This window comes from Loxodonta africana, unplaced genomic scaffold, assembly GCF_030014295.1.
Source record: "Loxodonta africana isolate mLoxAfr1 unplaced genomic scaffold, mLoxAfr1.hap2 scaffold_34, whole genome shotgun sequence".
Taxonomy (NCBI): domain Eukaryota; kingdom Metazoa; phylum Chordata; class Mammalia; order Proboscidea; family Elephantidae; genus Loxodonta; species Loxodonta africana.
Window position 1 is genome coordinate 424,542 of NW_026975055.1, and position 21,585 is coordinate 446,126.

Below are 21,585 nucleotides of genomic sequence, written 5' to 3' on the forward strand. Positions count from 1 at the left end.
CACATTAGATGAAAGGAAGTTTCAATAAAAATATGATTTACTTCAAAAGAAACAAAGATGCAAAACCATTTTCTGAAATCTCAGGAATGGGTAAGCAATTGTAGTAAATGTATAATTTTCATCTTCAAACATATATTAATCAAATAAGTGAAGCTTGTGATATAATTAATACTACATTTTTTAAAACGGCAAAATTATGTTAAAATTAAAATTAACAAATAGAGAAATTGAGAAGCTAGGAAGAAAGTTGAATCAATAAAATTAACAGATGGAAAAATCAAGGATATTAAAGCATTAAATAAAGAGAATGCTAGGGAAGATGAAAGTTTTGGACAAACTAGAAACACATACAGACCTCACGTATGGGGAGCTTCAGAATAAGAGTCAAACGCATCAATAGGAAATGGGAATAACAGGAAAAACTTCATAATTTCTGCACATATAAGAAATGTAAAGTACATGATTATAGGAGAAGGCTTACTTCCTGTTAAAACTGATAACCTGGGCTTATCATCAACAAGAATCCATGATATATTGATCTCTAAACAGAAACAATTGCAAACTGCTAGTTGGTGACAGAACAAGAAAGGTGATTTTACTTCCTAACTTCCACTTTGGTTACCTTTCCATTACTCAGGTGCTTCTAACATTCCACAGGACTTTATATAGAGCTGATTTAATGTCCTTGTTCCTCAGACAGTAGATAATGGGGTTCAAGATTGATGGCGCCACAGAATAGAACTCCAGTAGGTTTAGAAGAGAAGATGCATCAGAGACTGGCTTTAAATAAGCAACAGCACCTGTTACAAGGAACACACCACAATGAGATGAGGCGAGCAGATGGAAAAGGCTTTTGATTGGTTCTGTCTGGATGGAATCATTAACACAGTGGAGAAAATATACACATATGAGACCACAATGCAAACTAAACGTGAAAATGCATAACAGACTCCAATGGACACACTGATGTTAATGGTGGCATGTTCTTCAGAACAAGTGAGCTGTAGGAGTGCAGGAACATCACAGAAGAACTGATGGATCTTCTTGGAGCCACAGAAGTTGAGAGAGAATGCCCCACCTGAGTAGAAGATTCCCAAGGCCCCACCGTTGAACCAAGACACACCCATCATCTGAACACAGACCCTCTTGCCCAAGACAGCCTCATAGTGCAGAGGGCAGCAAATGGCAATATAGCAGTCATAGGACATTGCAGTGAGAATGCTAATCTCCGACTCTGCCAAGAGCACCAACAAGAAGAGCTGCAACGCACACCCAAGGAAAGAGTTGAAGTCAATGAAGGTGATGGAGTTGAGGATGGATTTGAGCACAGTGGCAGAAATGAGACACAGATCTAAGAAGGACAAATGCCTGAAAAAAGTACATTGGAGTGTGGAGGCATTGATCAGGAATTGTGAGAAGCATGATGAGAACATTTTCCATTGTGGGCACTAACTAGGTAGATCAGTGAGAAGAATGCAGCATGTAGCCTCAGCAGCATCCAACTTTCAGTGAAAATGATGAGCAAGAATTCCATGATTAGTGTATGATTGGTCATGTTTTGAAATTATAAGTCACCTATTGAGTAAAGCAAATAAACTTATGTTAATATATTTTTATTAATTATTTAAGGTCCACCAAAAACATATATTATTATCAATTATTTAAGGTCCTCAGATAATGCAAAGGAGTCCTTGAATGGCAAAAATGATTACGTGCTCCATTCCTACCCCAAAGATTGGCATTTTTAACCCACCCAGAGGCACCTTGGAAGACAGTCCTGGTGGTCTGCTTCCAAAAGGTTACAGCTTTAAAAACCCTGTAGAGCAGTTCTACTCTGCACAAATGGAGTCGTTGTGAGTAGGAATAGGCAGTACGAACAATTTGAGCTTGACTGCCAACCTAATCGTTGACTGTTCGAGGCCATTCAGCACGACTGCAGGAGAAAAGGTCATCAATCTGCTTCCATTATGATTACAAAAAGAAAACCTTATGGAGCAGTTCTACTCTGTAACAGGTTGTGTCTTCATGAATGGGAATCAACTTGATGGCAACTAACAACAACAAAATTAATTGTTTGGTCTAGACAAAAAAGCTTAAAAGTACCAAGATAGTCATATTTTTAGTCTTCTCAGGTATAAAACAGCTATGGGTATAATAATCCAATTTACTTGGCCTTAAATTAATGTGAAAGAAGAAATGAACTCTACACCCTTCTCTAATTACTTAAAATGATCTCTATTGTTGTTGTTAGGTGCCGTCGAGTTGTTCCGACTCATAGCGACCTTATGCACAACAGAACAAAACACTGCCCTGTCCTGAGCCATCCTTATAATCGTTCTTATACTTGAGCTCATTGTTGCAGGCACTGTGTCAATCCACCTCAGTGAGGGCCTCCCTCTTTTCCGCTGACCCTGTACTCTACCAAGCGTGATGTCCTTCTCCAGGGACTCATCCTTCCTGACAACATGTCTAAAGTACGTAAGACACAGTCTAGCCATCCTTGCTTCTAAGGAACATTCTGGTTGTACTTCTTCCAAGAGAGGTCTGTTCGTTCTTTTGGCAGTACGTGGTATATTCAATATTTTCACCAACAACACAATTCAAAGGCATTAATTCTTCTTCGGTCTTCCTTGTTCATTTTCCAGCTTTTGCATGCATATGATATGATTGAAAATACCATGGTTTGGGTCAGGAACACCTTAGTCTTCAGGGTGACATCTTTGCTCTTCAACACTTTAAAGAGGTCCTTTGCAGCAGATTTACCCAATGCAATGCGTCTTTTGATTTCTTGACTGCTGCTTCCATGGCTGTTGATTGTGGTTGCAAGTAAAATGAAATCCTTGACAACTTCTATCTTTTCTCCATTTATCATGATGTTGCTCATTGTTCCAGTTGTGAGGATTTTTGTTTTCTTTATGTTGAGGTGGAATCCATACTGAAGGCTGTGGTCTTAGATCTTCATTAGTAAGTGCTTCAAGTTCTCCTCACTTTCGGCAAGCAAGGTTGGGTCAGCATAACACAGGTTGTTAATGAGTCTTCCTCCAATCCTGATGCCCCATTTCTTCATATAGTCCAGCCTCTTGTATTATTTGCTCAGCATACAGATTGAATAGGTATGGTGAAAGAATACAACTCTGACGCACACCTTTCCTGACTTTAAAACAATCAGTATCCCCTTGTTCTGTCCAAACAACTGCCTCTTCATCTGTGTAAAGGTTCCTCATGAGCACAATTAAGTGTTCTGGAATTCCCATTCTTTGCAATGTTATACATAGTTTGTTATGGTCCACACTGTCGCATGCCTTTGCATAGTCAATAAAACGCAGATAAACATCCTTCTGGTATTCTCTGTTTCAGCCAGGATTCATCTGATATCAGCAATATCCCTGGTTCCATGTCCTCTTCTAAAACCGGCATGAATTTCTGGCAGTTCCCTGTCAATATACTGCTGCAGCCATTTTTGAATGATCTTCAGCAAAATTTTGCTTGCGTATGATATCAATGATATTGTTCTATAATTTCCACATTCGGTTGGATCACCTTTCTTGGGAATAGGCATAAATACGGATCTCTTCCAGTCAGTTGGCCAGGAAGCTGTCTTCCATATTTCTTGGCATAGACAAGTGAGCAACTCCAGGGCTGCACCTGTTTGTTGAAACATCTCAATTGATATTCCATCAATTCCTGGAGCCTTGTTTCTCACCAATGCTTTCAGAGCAGCTTGGACTTCTTCCTTCAGCACCATCGGTTCCTGATCATATGCCACCTCTTGAAATGGTTGAACATTGACTAATTCTTTTTAGTACAATAACTCTGTGTATTCCTTCTATCTTCTTCTGATGCTTCCTGCGTCTTTTAATGTTTTCCCCATAAAATCCTTCACTATTGCAACTCGAAGCTTGAATTTTTCCTTCAGTTCTTTCAACTTGAGAAATGCTGAGCATGTTCTTCCTTTTTGGTTTTCCATCTCCAGCTCTTTGCACACGTCACTATAATACTTTACTTTGTCTTCTCGAGCTGCCCTTTGAAATCTTCTGTTCAGTTCTTTTACTTCATCAATTCTTCCTTTTGCTTTGTCTGCTCAATGTTCGAGAGCAAGTTTCAGAGTCTCCTCTGTCATCCATCTTGGTCTTTCCTTCTTTCTTGTCTTTTCAATGACATCTTGCTTTCTTCATGGATGATGTCCTTGATGTCATTCCACAACTCATCTGGTCTTTGGTCGCTAGTGTTCAATGAGTCAAATCTGTTCTTGAGATGGTCTCTAAATCCAGGTGGGATATAGTCAATGTCATATTTTGGCTATCGTGGACTTGCTCGGATTTTCTTCAGTTTCAGGTTGAACTTGCATATGAGCAATTGATGGTCTGTTCCACAGTCCACCCCTGGCCTTGTTCTGACTGAAGATATCGAGCTTTTCCATCATCTCTTTCCACAGATGTAGTCAATTTGATTTCTGCATGTTCCATCTGGGGAGGCCCGTGTGTATAGTCTCTGTTTACGTTGGTGAAAGAAGGTATTTGCAATGAAGAAGTCGTTGGTCTTGCAAAATTCTATCATTCGATCTCCAGCATTGTTTCTATCACCAAGGCCATATTTTCCAACTACTGATCCTTCTTCTTTGTTTCCAACTTTTGCATTTCAATCACCAGTAATTATCAACGCACCTTGATTGCATGTTCGATACATTTCAAACTGCAGCAGCTGATAAAAATCTATTTCTTCATCTTTGGCCCTAGTGGTTGGTGCGTAAATTTGAATAATAGTCATATTAACTGGTCTTCCCTGCAGGTGTATGGATATTTTCCTATCACTGACAGCGTTGTACTTCAGGGTAGATCTTGAAATGTTCTTTTGACAATGAATGCAACACCACTCCTCTTCAAGTTGTCATTCCCAGCGTAGTAGACTACATGACTGTCTGATTCAAAATGGTCAATACCAGTCCATTTCAGCTCACTAATGCCTAGGATACCGATGTTTATGTGTTCCATTTCATTTTTGACGATTTCCAACTTTCCTAGATTCATACTTTGTACATTCCAGGTTCCAGTTATTAATGGATGTTTGTAGCTGTTTCTTCTCATTTTGAGTCATGCCGTATCAGCAAATGAGGGTTGGGTTCTGAAAGCTTTACTCCATTCTATTCATTAAGGTCGACTCTACTTTGAGGAGGCAGCTCCTCCCCAGTCATCTTTTGAGTGCCTTCCAGCCTGGGGGGCTCATTTTCCCGCACTGTATCAGACAATGTTCCATTGCTTTTCAGAAGTAGACTGCCGGGTCCTTCTTCCTAGTCTGTCTTAGTCTGGAAGCCCAGCTGAAATCTGTCCTCCATGGGTGACCCTGTTGGTATCTGAATACTAGTGGCATAGCTTCCAGCATCACAGCAACATCCCAGTCCCTACAGCATGACAAACTGACAGACACGTGGGGGAAAATGATCTCTAGGTAAGTTTATCTCTATTTGGATTCACAGTGTTAGCTATGTAATTACAATTGTAATAAGGTGTAACTTTAGCCTACTTGATGGAAGTTTTGGTGAGTTAGAAGTCATGGATAGATTTTCTGCTTCCTGCACAGTGCAATCTTTTAAAATAGTAGCTTATGAGGAGATGCTATAATTTATTATTTCCCATTTTTCCTTAAATACATGAATGTTTTGCTAAAAATTTCATTATAGTGTGTTTTTTTTCCATTTTGTGTAATTATCTAGTAAAACACACACCACTCATTGTCATCAAGTTCGTTACAACACATAGCCACCTTATAAGACAGAGTAGAACTGCCCCATAGGGTTTCCAAGACTGTAATTTCTATGGAAGCAAACTATCACATCTTTCCTTCTCAGAGAAACTGTTGAGTTCAAACTGCTAAGTGCTTTAACCACTGCACTACCAGGGTTCATTAGATACCTAGATATCTAGTATAACACACACACACACATACACAAAATAGAAAGCTACTCTAGTTATTTGACAAATTGGTTTTCAAATGTATTGTGAACTTTTTCATGAAAAGAGCGCAACCTGAGACTACAAGCCAGATGTTTAACATAATATTCTAGGTAGGATTTAATTAACCGTGAGAACAAACGAACATAGCTGGGGAGTGCATCTGAGGGGAGAGGCTGAGTATCCTCCTAACTTAAAGATTCACAGATCAGATCATTTGAGGTCACTGCTGTTGTTAGGTGCCATCGAGATGGCTCCAGCTAATAGTGACCCCTATGTACAACTAAACAAAACACTGCCAGGTCCTGCACCATCCTCACAGTCATTATGTTTGAACCCATTGTTACAGCCACTGTGTCAATTCATCTCACTGAAGGTCTTCGTCTTTTTTGCTGACCCTCTACTTTACGAAGCATGATGTCCTTTTCCAGGGTTAAAAAAAAAAAAAAAGATAGAAAAAACTCTTTTTTTTTTTTTGCCCAAAGTATGTGAGATGAAGCCTTGCTATCCTTGCTTCAATCCAAAATTGGTTTGGGGTCATGTTTCCCTCCTCAGAACACTCTTAAGAGTCTATCTTTGATTTTACTTCAGCATCTCTTGGATGACATTTTCTCCACTTGCCCATGCAGTCTTACTTCTGCTCCAATACTTGTGGCTTTTTCAGAAAACACTCTAAAATCAGAAAAAATAATCTGGCTTAACCTCTTTAAATGAAACTTGTCTCTGATACACATGGCTTTAATTATGCACTGACTACAAAAAGTTGGGGGAACTCCCTCCCTCACCCCTGCAGCCTCTTTTCATCCATCTGTTCTCAGTCAGGCTTCTGAGAAGTTCCTGACCTGGGCCCATCACTGCTACATTATCCTCCTTCTCTATAACAGTTGTATTTATGGGTGATGTCAACATGGCAAAATTTCTTCTGAAAGCTAAAGGTACTGGGGCTCACAGTAATTTTCCTAGTTAGACTCTTCCACCTGTACAAAACCTTGCATTTAGTTTAAGGTTAGTGCCTTCATTATCTTAGTTCCCCAGGACCTAACACAGTGATTGTACAACCAAAATGAGGGCAGCCATTTTTCATTCTCCTTATGACAGTGACAGTCCCTCCGTGTCCCTACTTTAATGTTCCTCCTCTACACCCGGAAAAATGGGCTTTGGATTTCCATAGGCTCTTTATGTAGTTTCTGCAGCTTTCATGTAATGGTTTCTTAACTATTGACAAGTTCCATTTTGTTCATCTATTTCTTAAACTATAATTCCAAGAGGTGGAAGTCAGAATATGCATATGTGATCTGATCTGATTTCAAGAATAGTAACACTTTTACATAACTTTTCTGTAAAACATTCAGTTATTTTCTAAGAATGATTTCTAATCTTCAGCACTTTAAGAATAATGATGTATGTAATTTTCACGCTATATGACTGACTTGAAGAGAATCCAGTGAAATCTTGGACAAAATAAGGGTGACGAGAGGAGGAACAAGAGGGTGGTTTAAGAAAAGAAAATAGAAAGATAAATGAAGTAATTGTAAGAAGGAAGAGAACCACATAGCAAAGTTTACAGACATCAATTAAAAATGAGAGAGAGTTTCAAGGAAAAGGGAAACAGCATCATGTGCTGCAAAGCTTATCATGAAGTAACAAAAAATTAATCCTACCTGTTTATGACAGTAAAAAAAAAAACATTGGTCAATTACAAGGGAGCTAATTGACAGAGTAGCAGGATATGAACTGGGTCAGATGAGATGAAGGGGGAACCAAACACATTATATACACTCTTTATATATGCTGGCAATTGAAACCCAGGATAAATATAAAGTTAATTATTATGTGATCAGTGATGTAGTACAATTTTTTTTTTAATCTTGAGCATTGAACACGCAATTCCTTAAATTCAAAGACACAGGAAGAAAGAATGGACAAAAGGAAAAGAGAGTGAGAGAAATGGGGAAAGGGAAAGAAAGGAAACAGAAAGTGAAAAAGAAGAATGAGGATGATGAGGGAGCCAAATAGAGCAGTACACATTAATGGAACTATGTTTTGGGAGAATGACGAGCTGTAGGAACAAGAACATTTGAGGGAATAGAAGATATGATACAGAAAAAGAACGACTTTTCCTCTGGAAAAGGAAGAGAAGAATATAACCATAATCTCTTGAATGTAAGGGGACCATTTCAATAGGCCTTCATTTTGTTTTCTCTCCCATCCACATACCAACAGGGTTAGCAAGAGTAGACACTGTTTCCAGGATGAGCACTCATATCCCTACCTTCAGAAAACCCATCCCTTCCAGCACAGATGATTTTCTGAGGAGTAAATTAACTGGTGCTTTGAGGTTCAAAACTTACCAGCAATTGGCAATTTCATGGTATTTAACAAACTTTGAATAAATTTACTGGAGAAAGACGGCCCTGGTAAAACCTTCAGAGCAATGAAGGAGAGCCAACATATAACTCCCGATGAACTAGATCAGGCATTTGTAATTATGCTGTTTCACTGCTGGGGATAAAACCTGGAGCAGGGTCTACATGTCTACATACAATTCCACATAATTAAATAAGGGTTTAAAAGGCATGTCCCCATCAGCCTTCTAACACTGTGAAATGTTTATAATATATGCAACGTTCCTAAAATCAAGGACTGCTTAAGGGGGCTCTAAATATTGGGTACAACTAGAATACTCCTTAGAAGCAAGGATGGCGAGAGTGCATCTTATATATTTTGGACAAACTTTGGACAGGTTGTCGGGAGGAATCAGTTCCTGGAGAAGGACATCATGCTTGGTAAACTATAGAGTCAGCAGAAAAGAGGAAGAACCTCAATGAGGTGGACTGACACAGTTGCTGCAACAATGAGCTCAAGCATAACAACAATTATAAGGATGGTGTAGGACTGGGCAGTGTTTCGTTCTATTGTGCATAGGGTCACCATGAGTCGGAACCTTCTTGACGGCACCTAACAAAAACAACAACAAATATTGGGTAGAGCCAGGTACATATCTTTCTCCACAATTTATATATCAAATTGAAAATAGGCACAGAGTTTCTGTTTGAGGTGATTAAAAAAAATTGGGGAAATAATAGTGGTGATGGTTAAAAACAAACAAACTTTGTCACAATGGGAAGGAGAGGAATGGTGTCTAAGGCTGGGTTCTCAAGAGAAGCAAAACCATAAACACACACTTCTCTTCTATACATATATATATTTACATATGAATATATAGAGAGAGAAGAAGAGAGAGACGTAGAGTTTTATATCAAAGAAATGGCTCACACAGTTGTAGAGGCTGGAAAGTCCCAAGTACATGGATGAGGGTGGAGGCTTCTCCTGACTCTTGTAGTTACAGGGGCTGGGGAACCCAAGATTGGCAGGTAAAATGGCAGGTCACTGTTTTACAGACTGTAGAGGCTGATGAATCCCAAGATAGGTAGTAAGCTACTAGCTGAAGTCCTATGAACCAGAGGTCTGATTAACAGGAGCCACTACAGGATACAGAGTGAGCAAAATCCAGAGAGCTTTGCCAGAGAGTCTACATATATTGGATGCAGGTGGCATCACCCCCCTTCCCCCCAGAAACTCCCTTTCAACTGGTTGGCTTCTTATAGCAGATCTTGTCAAGGCGGTGATTATAGTATATCAGATCTCGTTATGGAAGTGATTATGTCATACATAGCTGCCAAACTACATCATAACTGCAAAACCACTGAGAATTATGGTCCAGCCAAATTGACACACAACCGTAACTATAACCAAATTCCTCAGGTTCTTGTCCTGTCCTATTAGTCTATTGAAACAAAATGGACACTGATGGCAAGGGAACCAGAAAGTGGCAATTTATTGTCTGCGCAGACAAGAGGCAAGTTGGGGCCTAGCATGAAGGTTTGGCACCAAATACAAACCATGGTTAGAGGCTGAGGTTTGCAAGGATGGCAAATAATGTTACAATTATCAAGCAAAGTCAGTAGAAGCAGCATTTATAGAATAAGACTGAAAAGAATGCTCTCTCAAAAACTTCTAGATTTCAAAATAGTTTAAAAGGAAAAGGGGGTAAAAGATAAATAAGCAATTTGGAACTTCTCTTCTCTCCAAAGTTTTTGTAAAAAAAAAAAAAACAAAAAACAAAAAAAACTCTTGTTTTTAAGTTACAGGAATAGCCAGAGAGCAATGCAATTATTTTCCTATGTGCTTTCAGGCTTCTGTTTCAGATTTACCCATTCAAACTCATGATGATTTTGATTGAGCACCTCTGTCCTCTGCATCTCAATCTGTGTGTTGTTGTTGTTGTTAGGTGCTGTCGAGTTGGTTGGTTCCAACTCATATCGACCTCTTTTCTGCTGACCCTGTACTTTGCCAAGCATGGTGTCCTTCTCCAGGGACTGATCCCTCCTGACAACATGTCCAAAGTATTAAGACGCAGTCTCACCATCCTTGCTTCTAAGGAACATTCTGGTTGTACTTCTAAGACAGGTTTGTTTGTTCTTTTGGCAGTCCATGGTATATTTAATATTCTTTGCCAACGCCACAATTCAAAGGCGTCAATTCTTCTTCGGTCTTCTTTATTCATTGTCCAGCTTTCACATGCATATGATGTGACTGAAAATATCATGGCTTGGGTCAGGCACACCTTAGTCTTCAAGGGGACATCTTTACTTTTTGACACCTTAAAGAGGTCCTTTCCATCAGATATGCCCAATGCAACGCGTCTTTTGATTTCTTGACTGCTGCTTCCATGCATGTTGATTGTGGATGCAAGTAAAATGAAATCCTTGACAACTTCTATCTTTTCTCCATTTATCATGATGTTGCTCATTGTTCCAGGTGTGAGGATTTTTGTTTTCTTTATGTTGAGGTGGAATCCATACTGAAGGCTGTGGTCTTAGATCTTCGTCAGTAAGTGCTTCAAGTCCCCTTCACTTTCAGCAAGCAAGGTTGTGTCATCTGCATAACACAGGTTGTTAATGAGTCTTCCTCCAACCCTGATGCCCCGTTCTTCTTCATACAGTCCAGCTTCTCGTATTATTTACTCAGCATACAGATTGAATAGGTATGGTGAAAGAATACAACCCTGACGCACACGTTTTCTGACTTTAAACCAATCAGTATCCCCTTGTTCTGTCTGAACAACTGTCTCTATGTAATGGATCCTCATGAGCACAATTAAGTGTTCTGTAATTCCCATTTTTCACAATGTTATGCATAATTTGTTATGATCCACACAGTCAATAAAACACCGGTAAACATCCTTCTGGTACTCTCTTCTTTCAATCAGTCTATGTAGTCAGTCTCCAAGTTCTAAAATACAAAGGAAATGTGCCACTGATGTCCTATGTCTCAGGCAAATCTTGCTCCAGTGAGGACCAAGGATTTTAAAACAGTTACAAATGGACCTTTGTAGACTACATAGAATTCTCCTGGGAGGTCAGACTTTCAGATACGCTTAAATTTCACTTTCTAGACTCTAAAGCTTAGGAGACTCTGTCCTTCTTGTCTCCCATCTCAGATGTGAGAGCTGAGGGCATTGTCCTTTCCTCCAGTGAGACAAAAGGGTTGATCTCTGGAACTCATTAGAAAGAATCCTTCCAGCAATCCTTTACTCCTTCTATGTATGTGATTACTGAATCCTAAGACATTCATTTGCTTCTAAATCATGTAACAATTTAAATTTAGGTCTGCATCTACATAATCTTTTTCTTTCTTTTTTTGATTGTGCTTTAAGTGAAAGTTTACAAATCAAGTCAGTCTCTCATACTAAAACTTATACACACCTTGCTACGTATGCCTAGTTGCTGTGTCCCTAATGAGACAGCACACTCCCACTCTCCACCTTGTATTCCACATGTCAATTCAGCCAGCTCCTTTCCCCCTCTGCCTTCTCATCTCCCCTCTAGACAGGAGCTGCCCACACGGTCTCATGTGTCTACTTGATCCAAGAAGCTCACCCCTCACCAGTATCATTTTCTGTCTTATAGTCCAGTCCAATCCCTATCTAATGAGTTGGCTTTGGAAATGGTTTCAGTGTTGGGCTAACAGAAAGTCCAGGGACCATGACTTCTGGGATCCCTCCAGCCTCAGTCAGACCATTGAATCTGTTTTTTTTTTTTTTTTTTTCAAACGAAATTGAGGTCTGCATCCCACTGTTCTCCTCCATCAGGGATTCTCTGTTATATTCCCTGTCAGGGCAGTCATCGGTTGTAGCCGGGCACTATCTAGTTCTTCTGGTCCCAGGCTGTTGAAGTCTCTCCTTTGTGTGGCCCTTTCTGTCTCTTGGGCTCAAAATTACCTTGTGCCTTTGGTGTTCTTCATTCTCCCTTACTCCAAGTGGGTTGAGACCAATTGATCATCTTCGATGACTGCTTGCTAGCATTTAAGACCCCAGACACCACTCACCAAGGTGGGATGCAGAATGTTTTCTTAACACTTTTTCTTATGCCAATTGACCTAGATATCCCCTGAAACCATGGTCCCCAAATCCCTGCCCCTGCTACTCTGGCCTTCGAAGTGTTTGGTAGTATTCAGGAAACTTCTTTGCTTTTGTTTTAGTGCAGTCGTGCTGAACTCTCCTGTATTGCGTGTTGTCTTTCCCTTCACCTAAAATAGTTCTTGTCTACTATCTAATTAGTGAATACCCCCTCCCTCCCTCCCCACCCTGTAACCATCAAAGAATATTTTTTCTGTGTTTAAACTATTTCTTGAGTGCTTATAATGGTGGTCTCATATAATATTTGTCCTTTTGCAACTAACGCCTTCCAGATTCCTCCATGTTATGTTTTGCTGATTCATCATTGTTCTTTATCATTGCATAGCATTCCATTGTGTGAATATACCATAATTTATTTATCCATTCATCCATTGATGAGCACCTTGGTTGCTTCCTTCTTTTTGCTATTGTAAACAGTACTGCAGTGAACATGATTGTGCATATATCTGTTCATGTGAAAGCTCTTATTTCTCTATGAATTATTAAGAGAAGTAGGATTTCTGGATCATATGCAAGTTCTATTTCTAGCCTTTTAAGGAAGCCCCAAATCGATTCCCAAAGTGGTTGTACCATTTTACATTCCCACCAGCAGTGTGTAAGAGTTCAAGTCTCTTCACAGCCTTTCCAACATTTATTATTTTGTGTTTTTTGGATTAATGCCAGCCTTGTCAGAGTGAGATGAAATCTCATTGTAGTTTTGATTTGCATTTCTGTAATGGCTAATGATCTTGAGTATTTTCTCATGTATCTGTTAGCTGTCTGAATGTCTCCTTTGGTGAAGTGTCTGTTCATATCCGTTGCCCATTTTTTAATTGGTTTGTCTTTTTGTTGTTGAGTTTTTGGAGAATCATATAGATTTTTTTAGAGATCAGACTCTAATCGGAATAGTCATAGCTAAATTTTTTTTCCCCCTGTCTGTAGGTAATTTTTTTACTCTTTTTGTGAAGTCTTTCAATGAGCATAAGTGTTTGATTTTTAGGTGCTCCCAATTATTTAGTTTCTCTTCTGATGTTTGTGCATTGTTAGTAATGTTTTGTATACTGTTTATACCATGTATTAGCCCTTCTAGTGTTGCCTCTATTTTTTTTCTCCCATAATCTTTATTGTTTTAGATTTTATATTTAGGTCTTCGATCCATTTTGAATTATTTTTTGTGCATGGTGTGAGGTATGAGTCTTGTCTCATTTTTTTTTTTTTTTTTTTTTGCAGATGAATATCCAGTTATGCCATCACCATTTGTTAAAAAGACTGTCTTTCCTCATTTAACTGACTTTGGGCCTTTGTCAAATATCAGCTGCTCATATGTGGATGGATTTATGTCTGGATTCTCAATTCTGTCCCATTGGTCTATGTGTCTGTTGTACCAGTACCAGGCTGTTTCAACCACTGTGGCAGTATAATATGTTCTAAAATCAGGTAGTTTGAGGCCTCCCACTTTGCTCTTCTTTTTCAGTAATGCTTTACTTTTCCAGGGCCTCTTTCCCTTCCATATGAAGTTGATGATTTGTTTCTCTATCTCATTAAAAAGTATCATTGGAATTTGGATCGGAATTGCATTGTATCTATAGATCGCTTCTGGTGGAATTAATATTTTTACAATGTTGAGTCTTCCTATCCATGAGCACGGTATGTTTTTCTACTTATGTGGGTTTCTTGGAGTAGTGCCTTGTAGTTTTCTTGGTGTAGGTGTTTTACGTCTCTGGTTAGATTTATTCCTAAGTATTTTATCTTCTTGGGGGCTATTGTAAATGGTATTGATTTACTGATTTCCTCTCTGAAGTTCCTTTTTGTTGGTGTAGAGGAATCCAACTGATTTTTTGTGTTTATCTTGTATCCTGATACTCTGCTGAACTCTTCTATTAGTTTCAGTAGTTTTCTTGAGGATTCTTTATGGTGTCTGTGTATAACTTCATGTCATCTGCAAATACAGATACTTTTGCATCTACATAATCTTTACTTTGGCTGTAATAATCTTGGTCTGATATTGGGAAGGACACTAAGAAATATAGATTTTGGGAGTCTGTAATGTGGATTTTGTTTAAGTCCTTGAATCACAAACACATTTCTCGCTGATTTGACTGGAGGCTTGATCTAAGCCAGTGCCCAGTGAGGATAACTTACTTTCAGATTGCCACTAATGACCAGAGATATCTGGGTAGAAAATTCCCAAGAGACTTAATTTGCAAGACCTGTAGCAGTTCTCAAGGAATGTCCATGGGGTACTTATGAGCATCCCGAGAATCACTGTTCTTCTTGGAAGCAACGTCATAACAAAACTCCAAAAACTAGTTGTCATCGAGTCAACCCCAACTCATGGTGACCCCATATGTGCCAGAGTAGAATTGTGCTCCATAGGATTTTTAATGGCTGATTTTTCAGAAGAAAATCACCAGGATTTTCTTCCAAGGTACCTCTGGGTGGGTTTAAACTTCCAGCCTTTCAGTTAGCAGTCAAGCACATTAACCAGAAGCTCAGCAGGACTTTCCTATGTTGGAATAAGGTGGACGTATTTTCAAAGCCCGACCTTGTAATGTTTTCTTTGTCTTCTAGAGAAGACACGAATCTCCCCTCATTTGTCCACTGGTTTCCTCTGAATTACTTCTTCTGAGGTTTTTGTCCTCCAGATGCTGTGGACGATACACCGTCCATGTTGTTTATGCCTTGTTTCTGTCATCTCCAACCCCTTGTTCACACGCACGCATTCATCATGGAGTTGATGTTTAGATTATATCTTCCTCCTCATCTATTTCTGATATCATCATGGTATTTTAAAAACACTTGTCTTAAGAACCATATTACAGTTGGCCCCATGGACCATCATCATGTTTAAACTCTCCCTTTGTCCATCTAAGCAACTGCCATGCAAATTCTTAACCCTTGGACACTTGTTATTTATTGTTTATACATCCTAGTTTTTGAGCACTGGAGTAAAACACATAACCGTAAATGAACTTGATACAATTTCTTATAGGACCATTGTAGGTAATGGGTCTTTCCTCTATTTTAAATTTCCCCCATTCTCTTACATGCTCCTTCAGAAACTCTTATGATATGTATGTATACACTGTCTCTGTTTTGTAAGCTTCTTTAAAATCCCTTTGTTACTATTGGGTTAATGACATATCAGCCACTTTTTATGCCTCTGGACCTCAAAGGTAAGGGGTGGCATAGTGGTTAAGAACTCAGCTGCTAACCGAAAGGTTGGCAGTTTGAATCCACCAACCACTCCTTGGAAATGCTGTGGGGCAGTTCTACACTGTCCTAAAGGGTCACTCTGAATTGGAACCGACTCCACTGACACCTAACAACAACAACAGATACATTTAGAGTAAAGGTGCGTCCCTTCTTGAAATGCGTGTAGCTCAGCAGCCCAGAGTTAGAGCCTCATTGTTGTGTAGTATGAGCACTCTAATTAGGTGATACTTCCTGGATGTGTTAGTTTTGTAAACTTTTGCCTTTTTTGCCTTCATTTCTGAGATATAAGGTTAGCAAGCATAATTAGGGCTTCCCTGTGTGGTAGTTAGGGAGCCCTAATGTTTTTTCAAAATTTTTTTCCATGTTGTATTTGGAAAGCCAGAGATTCCCCATGTAACCTAATGGAAAAGCTTTTACAATAAATTATTTATAAAACTTTCATTGGTGTATCGTCATACAACAGATCAGTGGTACCAGTGGTACCAGAGTGCCACTTGCCTCATTTGTGTCTTGTATAACCAGGTGATATTTCTCAAAATCCATGTTACCAACCAAAAATTTGAACATAGTTAGTAGGCATGCGTTCCAATAGTGAAAACACATGCCAAAAAAAATTAATGAGAAAAAAATGTAATTACAAAAGTTAATTGTCTTTAGTATTTCCCATCTCTTTGTATCTCAGTGCTCCATTCTTGATGGAGATGCTTTCTACAGGACCATCTCCTAGTTTCTCTCTCTCTCTCTCTTTTCTTCTTCTTCTTAATTTGTGCTGTATCTGCTCTTTAATACATGGATTGAATTTTTATTTTCAGTTGTCATTTCTTTATTTCTAGAAATTCTGTTTCTCTTTCAACTCTTACCAACTATAATGTTTTTATCTGTATTAATACTTTATACTTTATTTTCTTTTTTAAACGTTGAAATATTTATCCTTGTTATGTAATAATTCTAAAATATAAAATGTTTATGTGTCTTTTTTTTTTACTTTTCTTTGGCAGCTTGTCTTCTCATATGTTATGTGTACGTGTGTGTGTGTTTTGTTTGTCTGTTTTTAATTGTGATCTTATATTCCCTTGAATTTTTTCTGTTACTGAGTACTATATTTAAAGTGAGTTACATTGAGACATATGAATATGTTTCTGTGGAGTGCCCCAGGGTAATACCAATCCAGAAATCCTCTAAACAAAGCTAAAATTTTCATATATTACAGATTATATGAACTCTTGTCCCAATCTCTCAGAAGAGCAAATTGATTCCAAAAAATGACAAGAAAGGGAGAAATTCTGAAATGTTTTTCTTCATATATTTACTGTTTAAAGATGTATGTGTCCCCACCATAACTTTTTGCTGAAGGATTTATTTTCTAATCATACAAAGAATTCTAGGTTTACCCAAATGGTGACCTTGTTCCAGGTTATATACTCTGTTCTCTGGGCACTTTCATCTAAAGTCTAGGTACCCAAGAAATGAGATTTCTCCATGCTTTTGTGTATCTGTAGTTCTTTATTTTAATACTGAGTAAAAAAATTATATGGGTATAACTCAATTTGTTAATCCATTCACCGGTCTAGGGACATTTACATGCAAGTAGTTGTGTAGACATATATTTTTATTACTTGTGGGTAAATATTTAGGACTGGAATTGTTGAATATTCTCTAGTTCTAATATAGTGCCACACTATTTTTCAAAAGTGGTGGAGCAATTTTGCATTCTTGCTAGCAATGTATGAAAATTATACTCATTCCACAACCTCATCAACACCTGGTGTTACCAGTCTTTTTAATTGTACTCTTCTAGAGTGTGTACAAAGGAGTGCTGGTGGAGAGATGATTAAGCACCCAACTGTTAACCAAAAGGTTGGCAGTTTGAACTTATCCAGTAGCTCCATGGGAGAAAGACCTGGCAATCTGATTCCATAAGGATTACAGCCAAGAAAACCCTATGGGACAGTTCTACTCTGTCACATGTGAGTCAGAATTGACTGAACAGTACCAAACAACAACAGTGTGTGTATAGCAGTATTTTGTAGCTTTTATTTGCATTTCCCTGATGAATAGTAATGTTGAGCATCATTTCATGTGCTTATTTGCCAACTGTTAATCTTTTTTAATGAAACTCCTCCTTAAATCTCATGACCTTTTTTTTAAAAAAATAGAATTAATAATAGAACCTATCTCATAACATTGTTGTGACGATTAACTGAGTTAATGCATGTAAAACTCTTTAGGACACTACTGGCACATCTTAAATGTCCAAGAAGAATTAGTTCTTTTTTTGTACTCCACTAAGATTTTATATAAACATACCTGGAGCAGGGCAGTGGCCCTCCTATAAAAGGGATGTGTAAAAGTCTGCTACCAAGAAGAGGAGCATATGCAGTATAAAACATCCAGATATGTGACTGTGACCCCACAGTCAAATATTCTCTAGGCAGGAAGTAATCTCTGCCATAATGTATAAGGTCAAAGCGCTTTTCCTTGTGGCAGAGCCTTCCTTCCCCCATTCAGCTGGGTAAGGATCAAATTGCCTATTGCCTCCCTTGGTGATCAACTTGCCTATCCCCTGTGGTCTCTTTCATTTTTTTCATACTTTTTTTGTGGAGATATAATTCACATAGCATAAAATTTACCTTTTTAAACTGTACAATTCAGTGTTTTTTAATATATTAAAAAGGTTATCCAACCATTATCACTATTGTATATCCTGAATAAAAGTTCCTTAGCACATACATTTATGCTGTAAATATTTTCTCTCAGACAGTGGCTTCCATTTTAATTTTCCCCAATTTATACACTGACTTATTTTTTGGTTGATGCAATCTATGTCCTATCAAGGAAAATCTTTACCTAACTCAAAATCATGAAGATTTTCTCTTAGGTTTTATTATATAAGTTTCATAGTTTTAGCTCTTGTCTATAGGACTATGATCTATTTGAGTTTATCTTTAATTATGATATGAGGTAAGAGCCAAGGTTCCCTTTGTTTCTTATGGCCAATGAATTGTTATGGGACTACATGTTAAAATAATTACTCTTTCCCCTTAAATTACTCTGGCAGCTTTCTTGAAAATAAATTGACCAAAGATATGTGTGTCTATTTCCAGATGCACTTTTGTTTCATTTACCTACATTTATTTTCTTATACCAGGGCCGCACTGTCATGATTATAGTCAGTGACAAAAAGAAAGGAACTAACATATATGGAAAGACAGAAGAGGCAGAGCCAAGAAGGTGGAACAGAAGACGCTTCCGGCAAGCCCTCTTTACAACAGATACAAAAAAAACAGGTGAAACAAGTATATTTATGACAACCTAGGAGCCCTGAACATCAAAGGCAAGCTTAGAATATGAACTGAGGGAAAGGGGGAGGAAGAGACAGTTCAGAAACGGAGAGGAATTACAGGACCTGAATCATGGGGAGCCCTCAAGCATCATTCCTTGGAGTGGAGGCAGCGGGCTGGTACTAGCATTCGGCCTCAGTTTCCTCAGGGAGAAGCAGCCAGCCACACAGCGTACTCACACCTCCAGAGCCAGAGAAGAACGGTGCTTTTGGCAAAAGCTAAGTACTTGCGTATATTTTACCATGCTCCCACACTCTTCCCCCTCCCCCACTCAAGCCAGCTTCAGGGGCTGCCTTCCCTGGTCATGAGATAGGCCTTGTGAACACCTAGAGCCATCCTCACGGCCCTGGAGAAGGAATAAATTTGCAATTGGGGATAGGATAAAGAAAATTTGCCAGCTCCACTAACCAGGAGAGTTCAGGACAGAAGCAGCTCTTATCCAGGCATAAATGGTCTGTGGGCTTTGAGTACCTTTCCCCTCTGCATGGACCTGTGTGGACCTGGTTCAGGAGAATAGGCCCTTGTGGGCAGACTCCAACCATTTCAGCTGTGCTGCAGAGAGGTGGGTGTTTGATGTTTGACATTGCTTTGCCTTATAAACAGGATCCTCACCTACCCACATCAGGGGACTAAGGACTGGTAGCTCCACTCAGGTCACCCAGCCACCCGTGATGGGGTCCAAGGATAAGTGGCACCTCCCAGTCCTTACAACCAAAAAGATTGGGTGCCCATGATCTGTCTCCAAAACCCACCAAACTGTACACTCTAGGGAACAGGGACATGCTTTCCTCAGAGACACGTGGGGGACAATTCTCAGCCCCCTGCCTTGTTCAGAATGTGACCCCCTTATGCAACCAGATACCGGTACCTGCACCAATCACCCCTGCCCTCTAAGACTGTAGGACAGAGCCTATACCACACATTTGATGATCAGCTACCTGGATCTGAGCTAAATTGATATAAGAAAAGTGAATGGACCCTCAGACTGATATGCTTGTTAACAGCTCTAGCCATCTGGGGACAAGACGTCAGCACTCCAAAGGCAAAAATAATCAAGCTAGCTCACTCAAGCAACCCATTTGGGCGTATCAACACAAAACAAAGCAAGAAGTTACTACACACTAAGCAAACATAAAATAAACTACTATAATAATTATAGATGGCTCAGAGAAAACAGTCAATATCAAGTCACATAAAGAAACATACCAAGATTGCCTCGACAAGCTCTCCAAACAATCAAGGGATCTTCTAGATAAAAGTGCCTTTCTGGAATTACCAGAGGCAGAATACAGAAGATTAATATACAGACCCTTTAAGGCATCAGGGAGGAAATGAAGCAATATGCAGAACAAGCCCAGGAACACACAGATAAAGCAATTGAAGAAATTAAAAAGACTATTCAGGAACATAATGAAAAATTTAATAAGCTGGAAAAAGATATAGACAGGCAGCAATCAGAAATTCAGAAGATTGACAATAAAATTACAGAAATAGACAATTCAGTAAAAAGTCAGAGAAGCAGAATTGAGCAAGTGAAAGTCAGAATTTCTGAACTTGAAGTTAAAGCACTTGGCACCAATATATTTGAAGAAAAATCAGACAAAGGAATTTAAAAAAGCAAAGAAACCTTAAGAATCAAGTGGAACTCTATCAAGAGAAATAACCTACGATTGATTGGAGTACCAGAAGAGGGAGGGATAACAGAAAATACAGGGAGAATTGTTGAAGATTTGTTGGCAGAAAACTTCCCTGATATCATGAAAGATGAGAAGATATCTATCCAAGATGCTCATTGAGCTCCACATAAGGTAGATCTTACAAGAAAGTCACCAAGACATTATAATCAAGCTTGCCAAAACCAAAGACAAACAGTCACCTACAAAGGAGAACCAAGAAGAATAAGCTCAGACTACTCAGCAGAAACCATGCAGGCATGAAGGCAATGGGATCGTTTTTATAAAAAATTGAAGGAAAAAAACTGCCAGCCAAGAATCATATATCCAGCAATAGTGTCTCTCCAATATGAAGGTGAAATTAGGACATTTCCAGATAAACAGAAATTTTGGGAGTTCATAAAAACCAAACCAAAACTACAAGAAATACTAAAGGGAGTTCTTTCATTAGAAAATCAATAATATTAGGTATCAACCCAAGACTAGAACACTGGGCAGAGCAATCAGAAGTCAACACAAACAGGGAAATAAAAATAAATAAATAAATCAAGATTAAAAAAATGCTCAGAACAGGGTAACAGCAATGTTATTATGTAAAAGAAGACAACATTACAATAATAAAGAGGGACTAAGAATTGTAGTCATAGATATTCTATATAGGGATACAAAGAAATAAAATTAGGTTTAAATTTAGAAAAATAGGGGTAAACAATAAGGGAACCACAAAGGAGACAAACTATCCTACACATCAAAATAAAATACAAGAAAAAAAGAGACTCACCAGAAACAAAATCAACAATAACGAATATGAGGAAAGGACTATATATAAAGATAATCTACTCAGCACATAAAATTAAGAAGGAAAAAGAAACTGCCAACAACACACAAAAAAAAAGACATCAAAATGATAGCACTAAATTCATACCTATCCATAATTATTCTGAATC

The 21,585-nt window shown here is 38.6% G+C and overlaps 1 pseudogene; it reads right to left on the reverse strand.

Moving 5' to 3' along the window:
• Positions 1-618: 618 nt before the first annotated feature.
• LOC135229538 (olfactory receptor 14K1-like) lies at positions 619-5,271 on the reverse strand (annotated as a pseudogene).
• Positions 5,272-21,585: the final 16,314 nt, after the last annotated feature.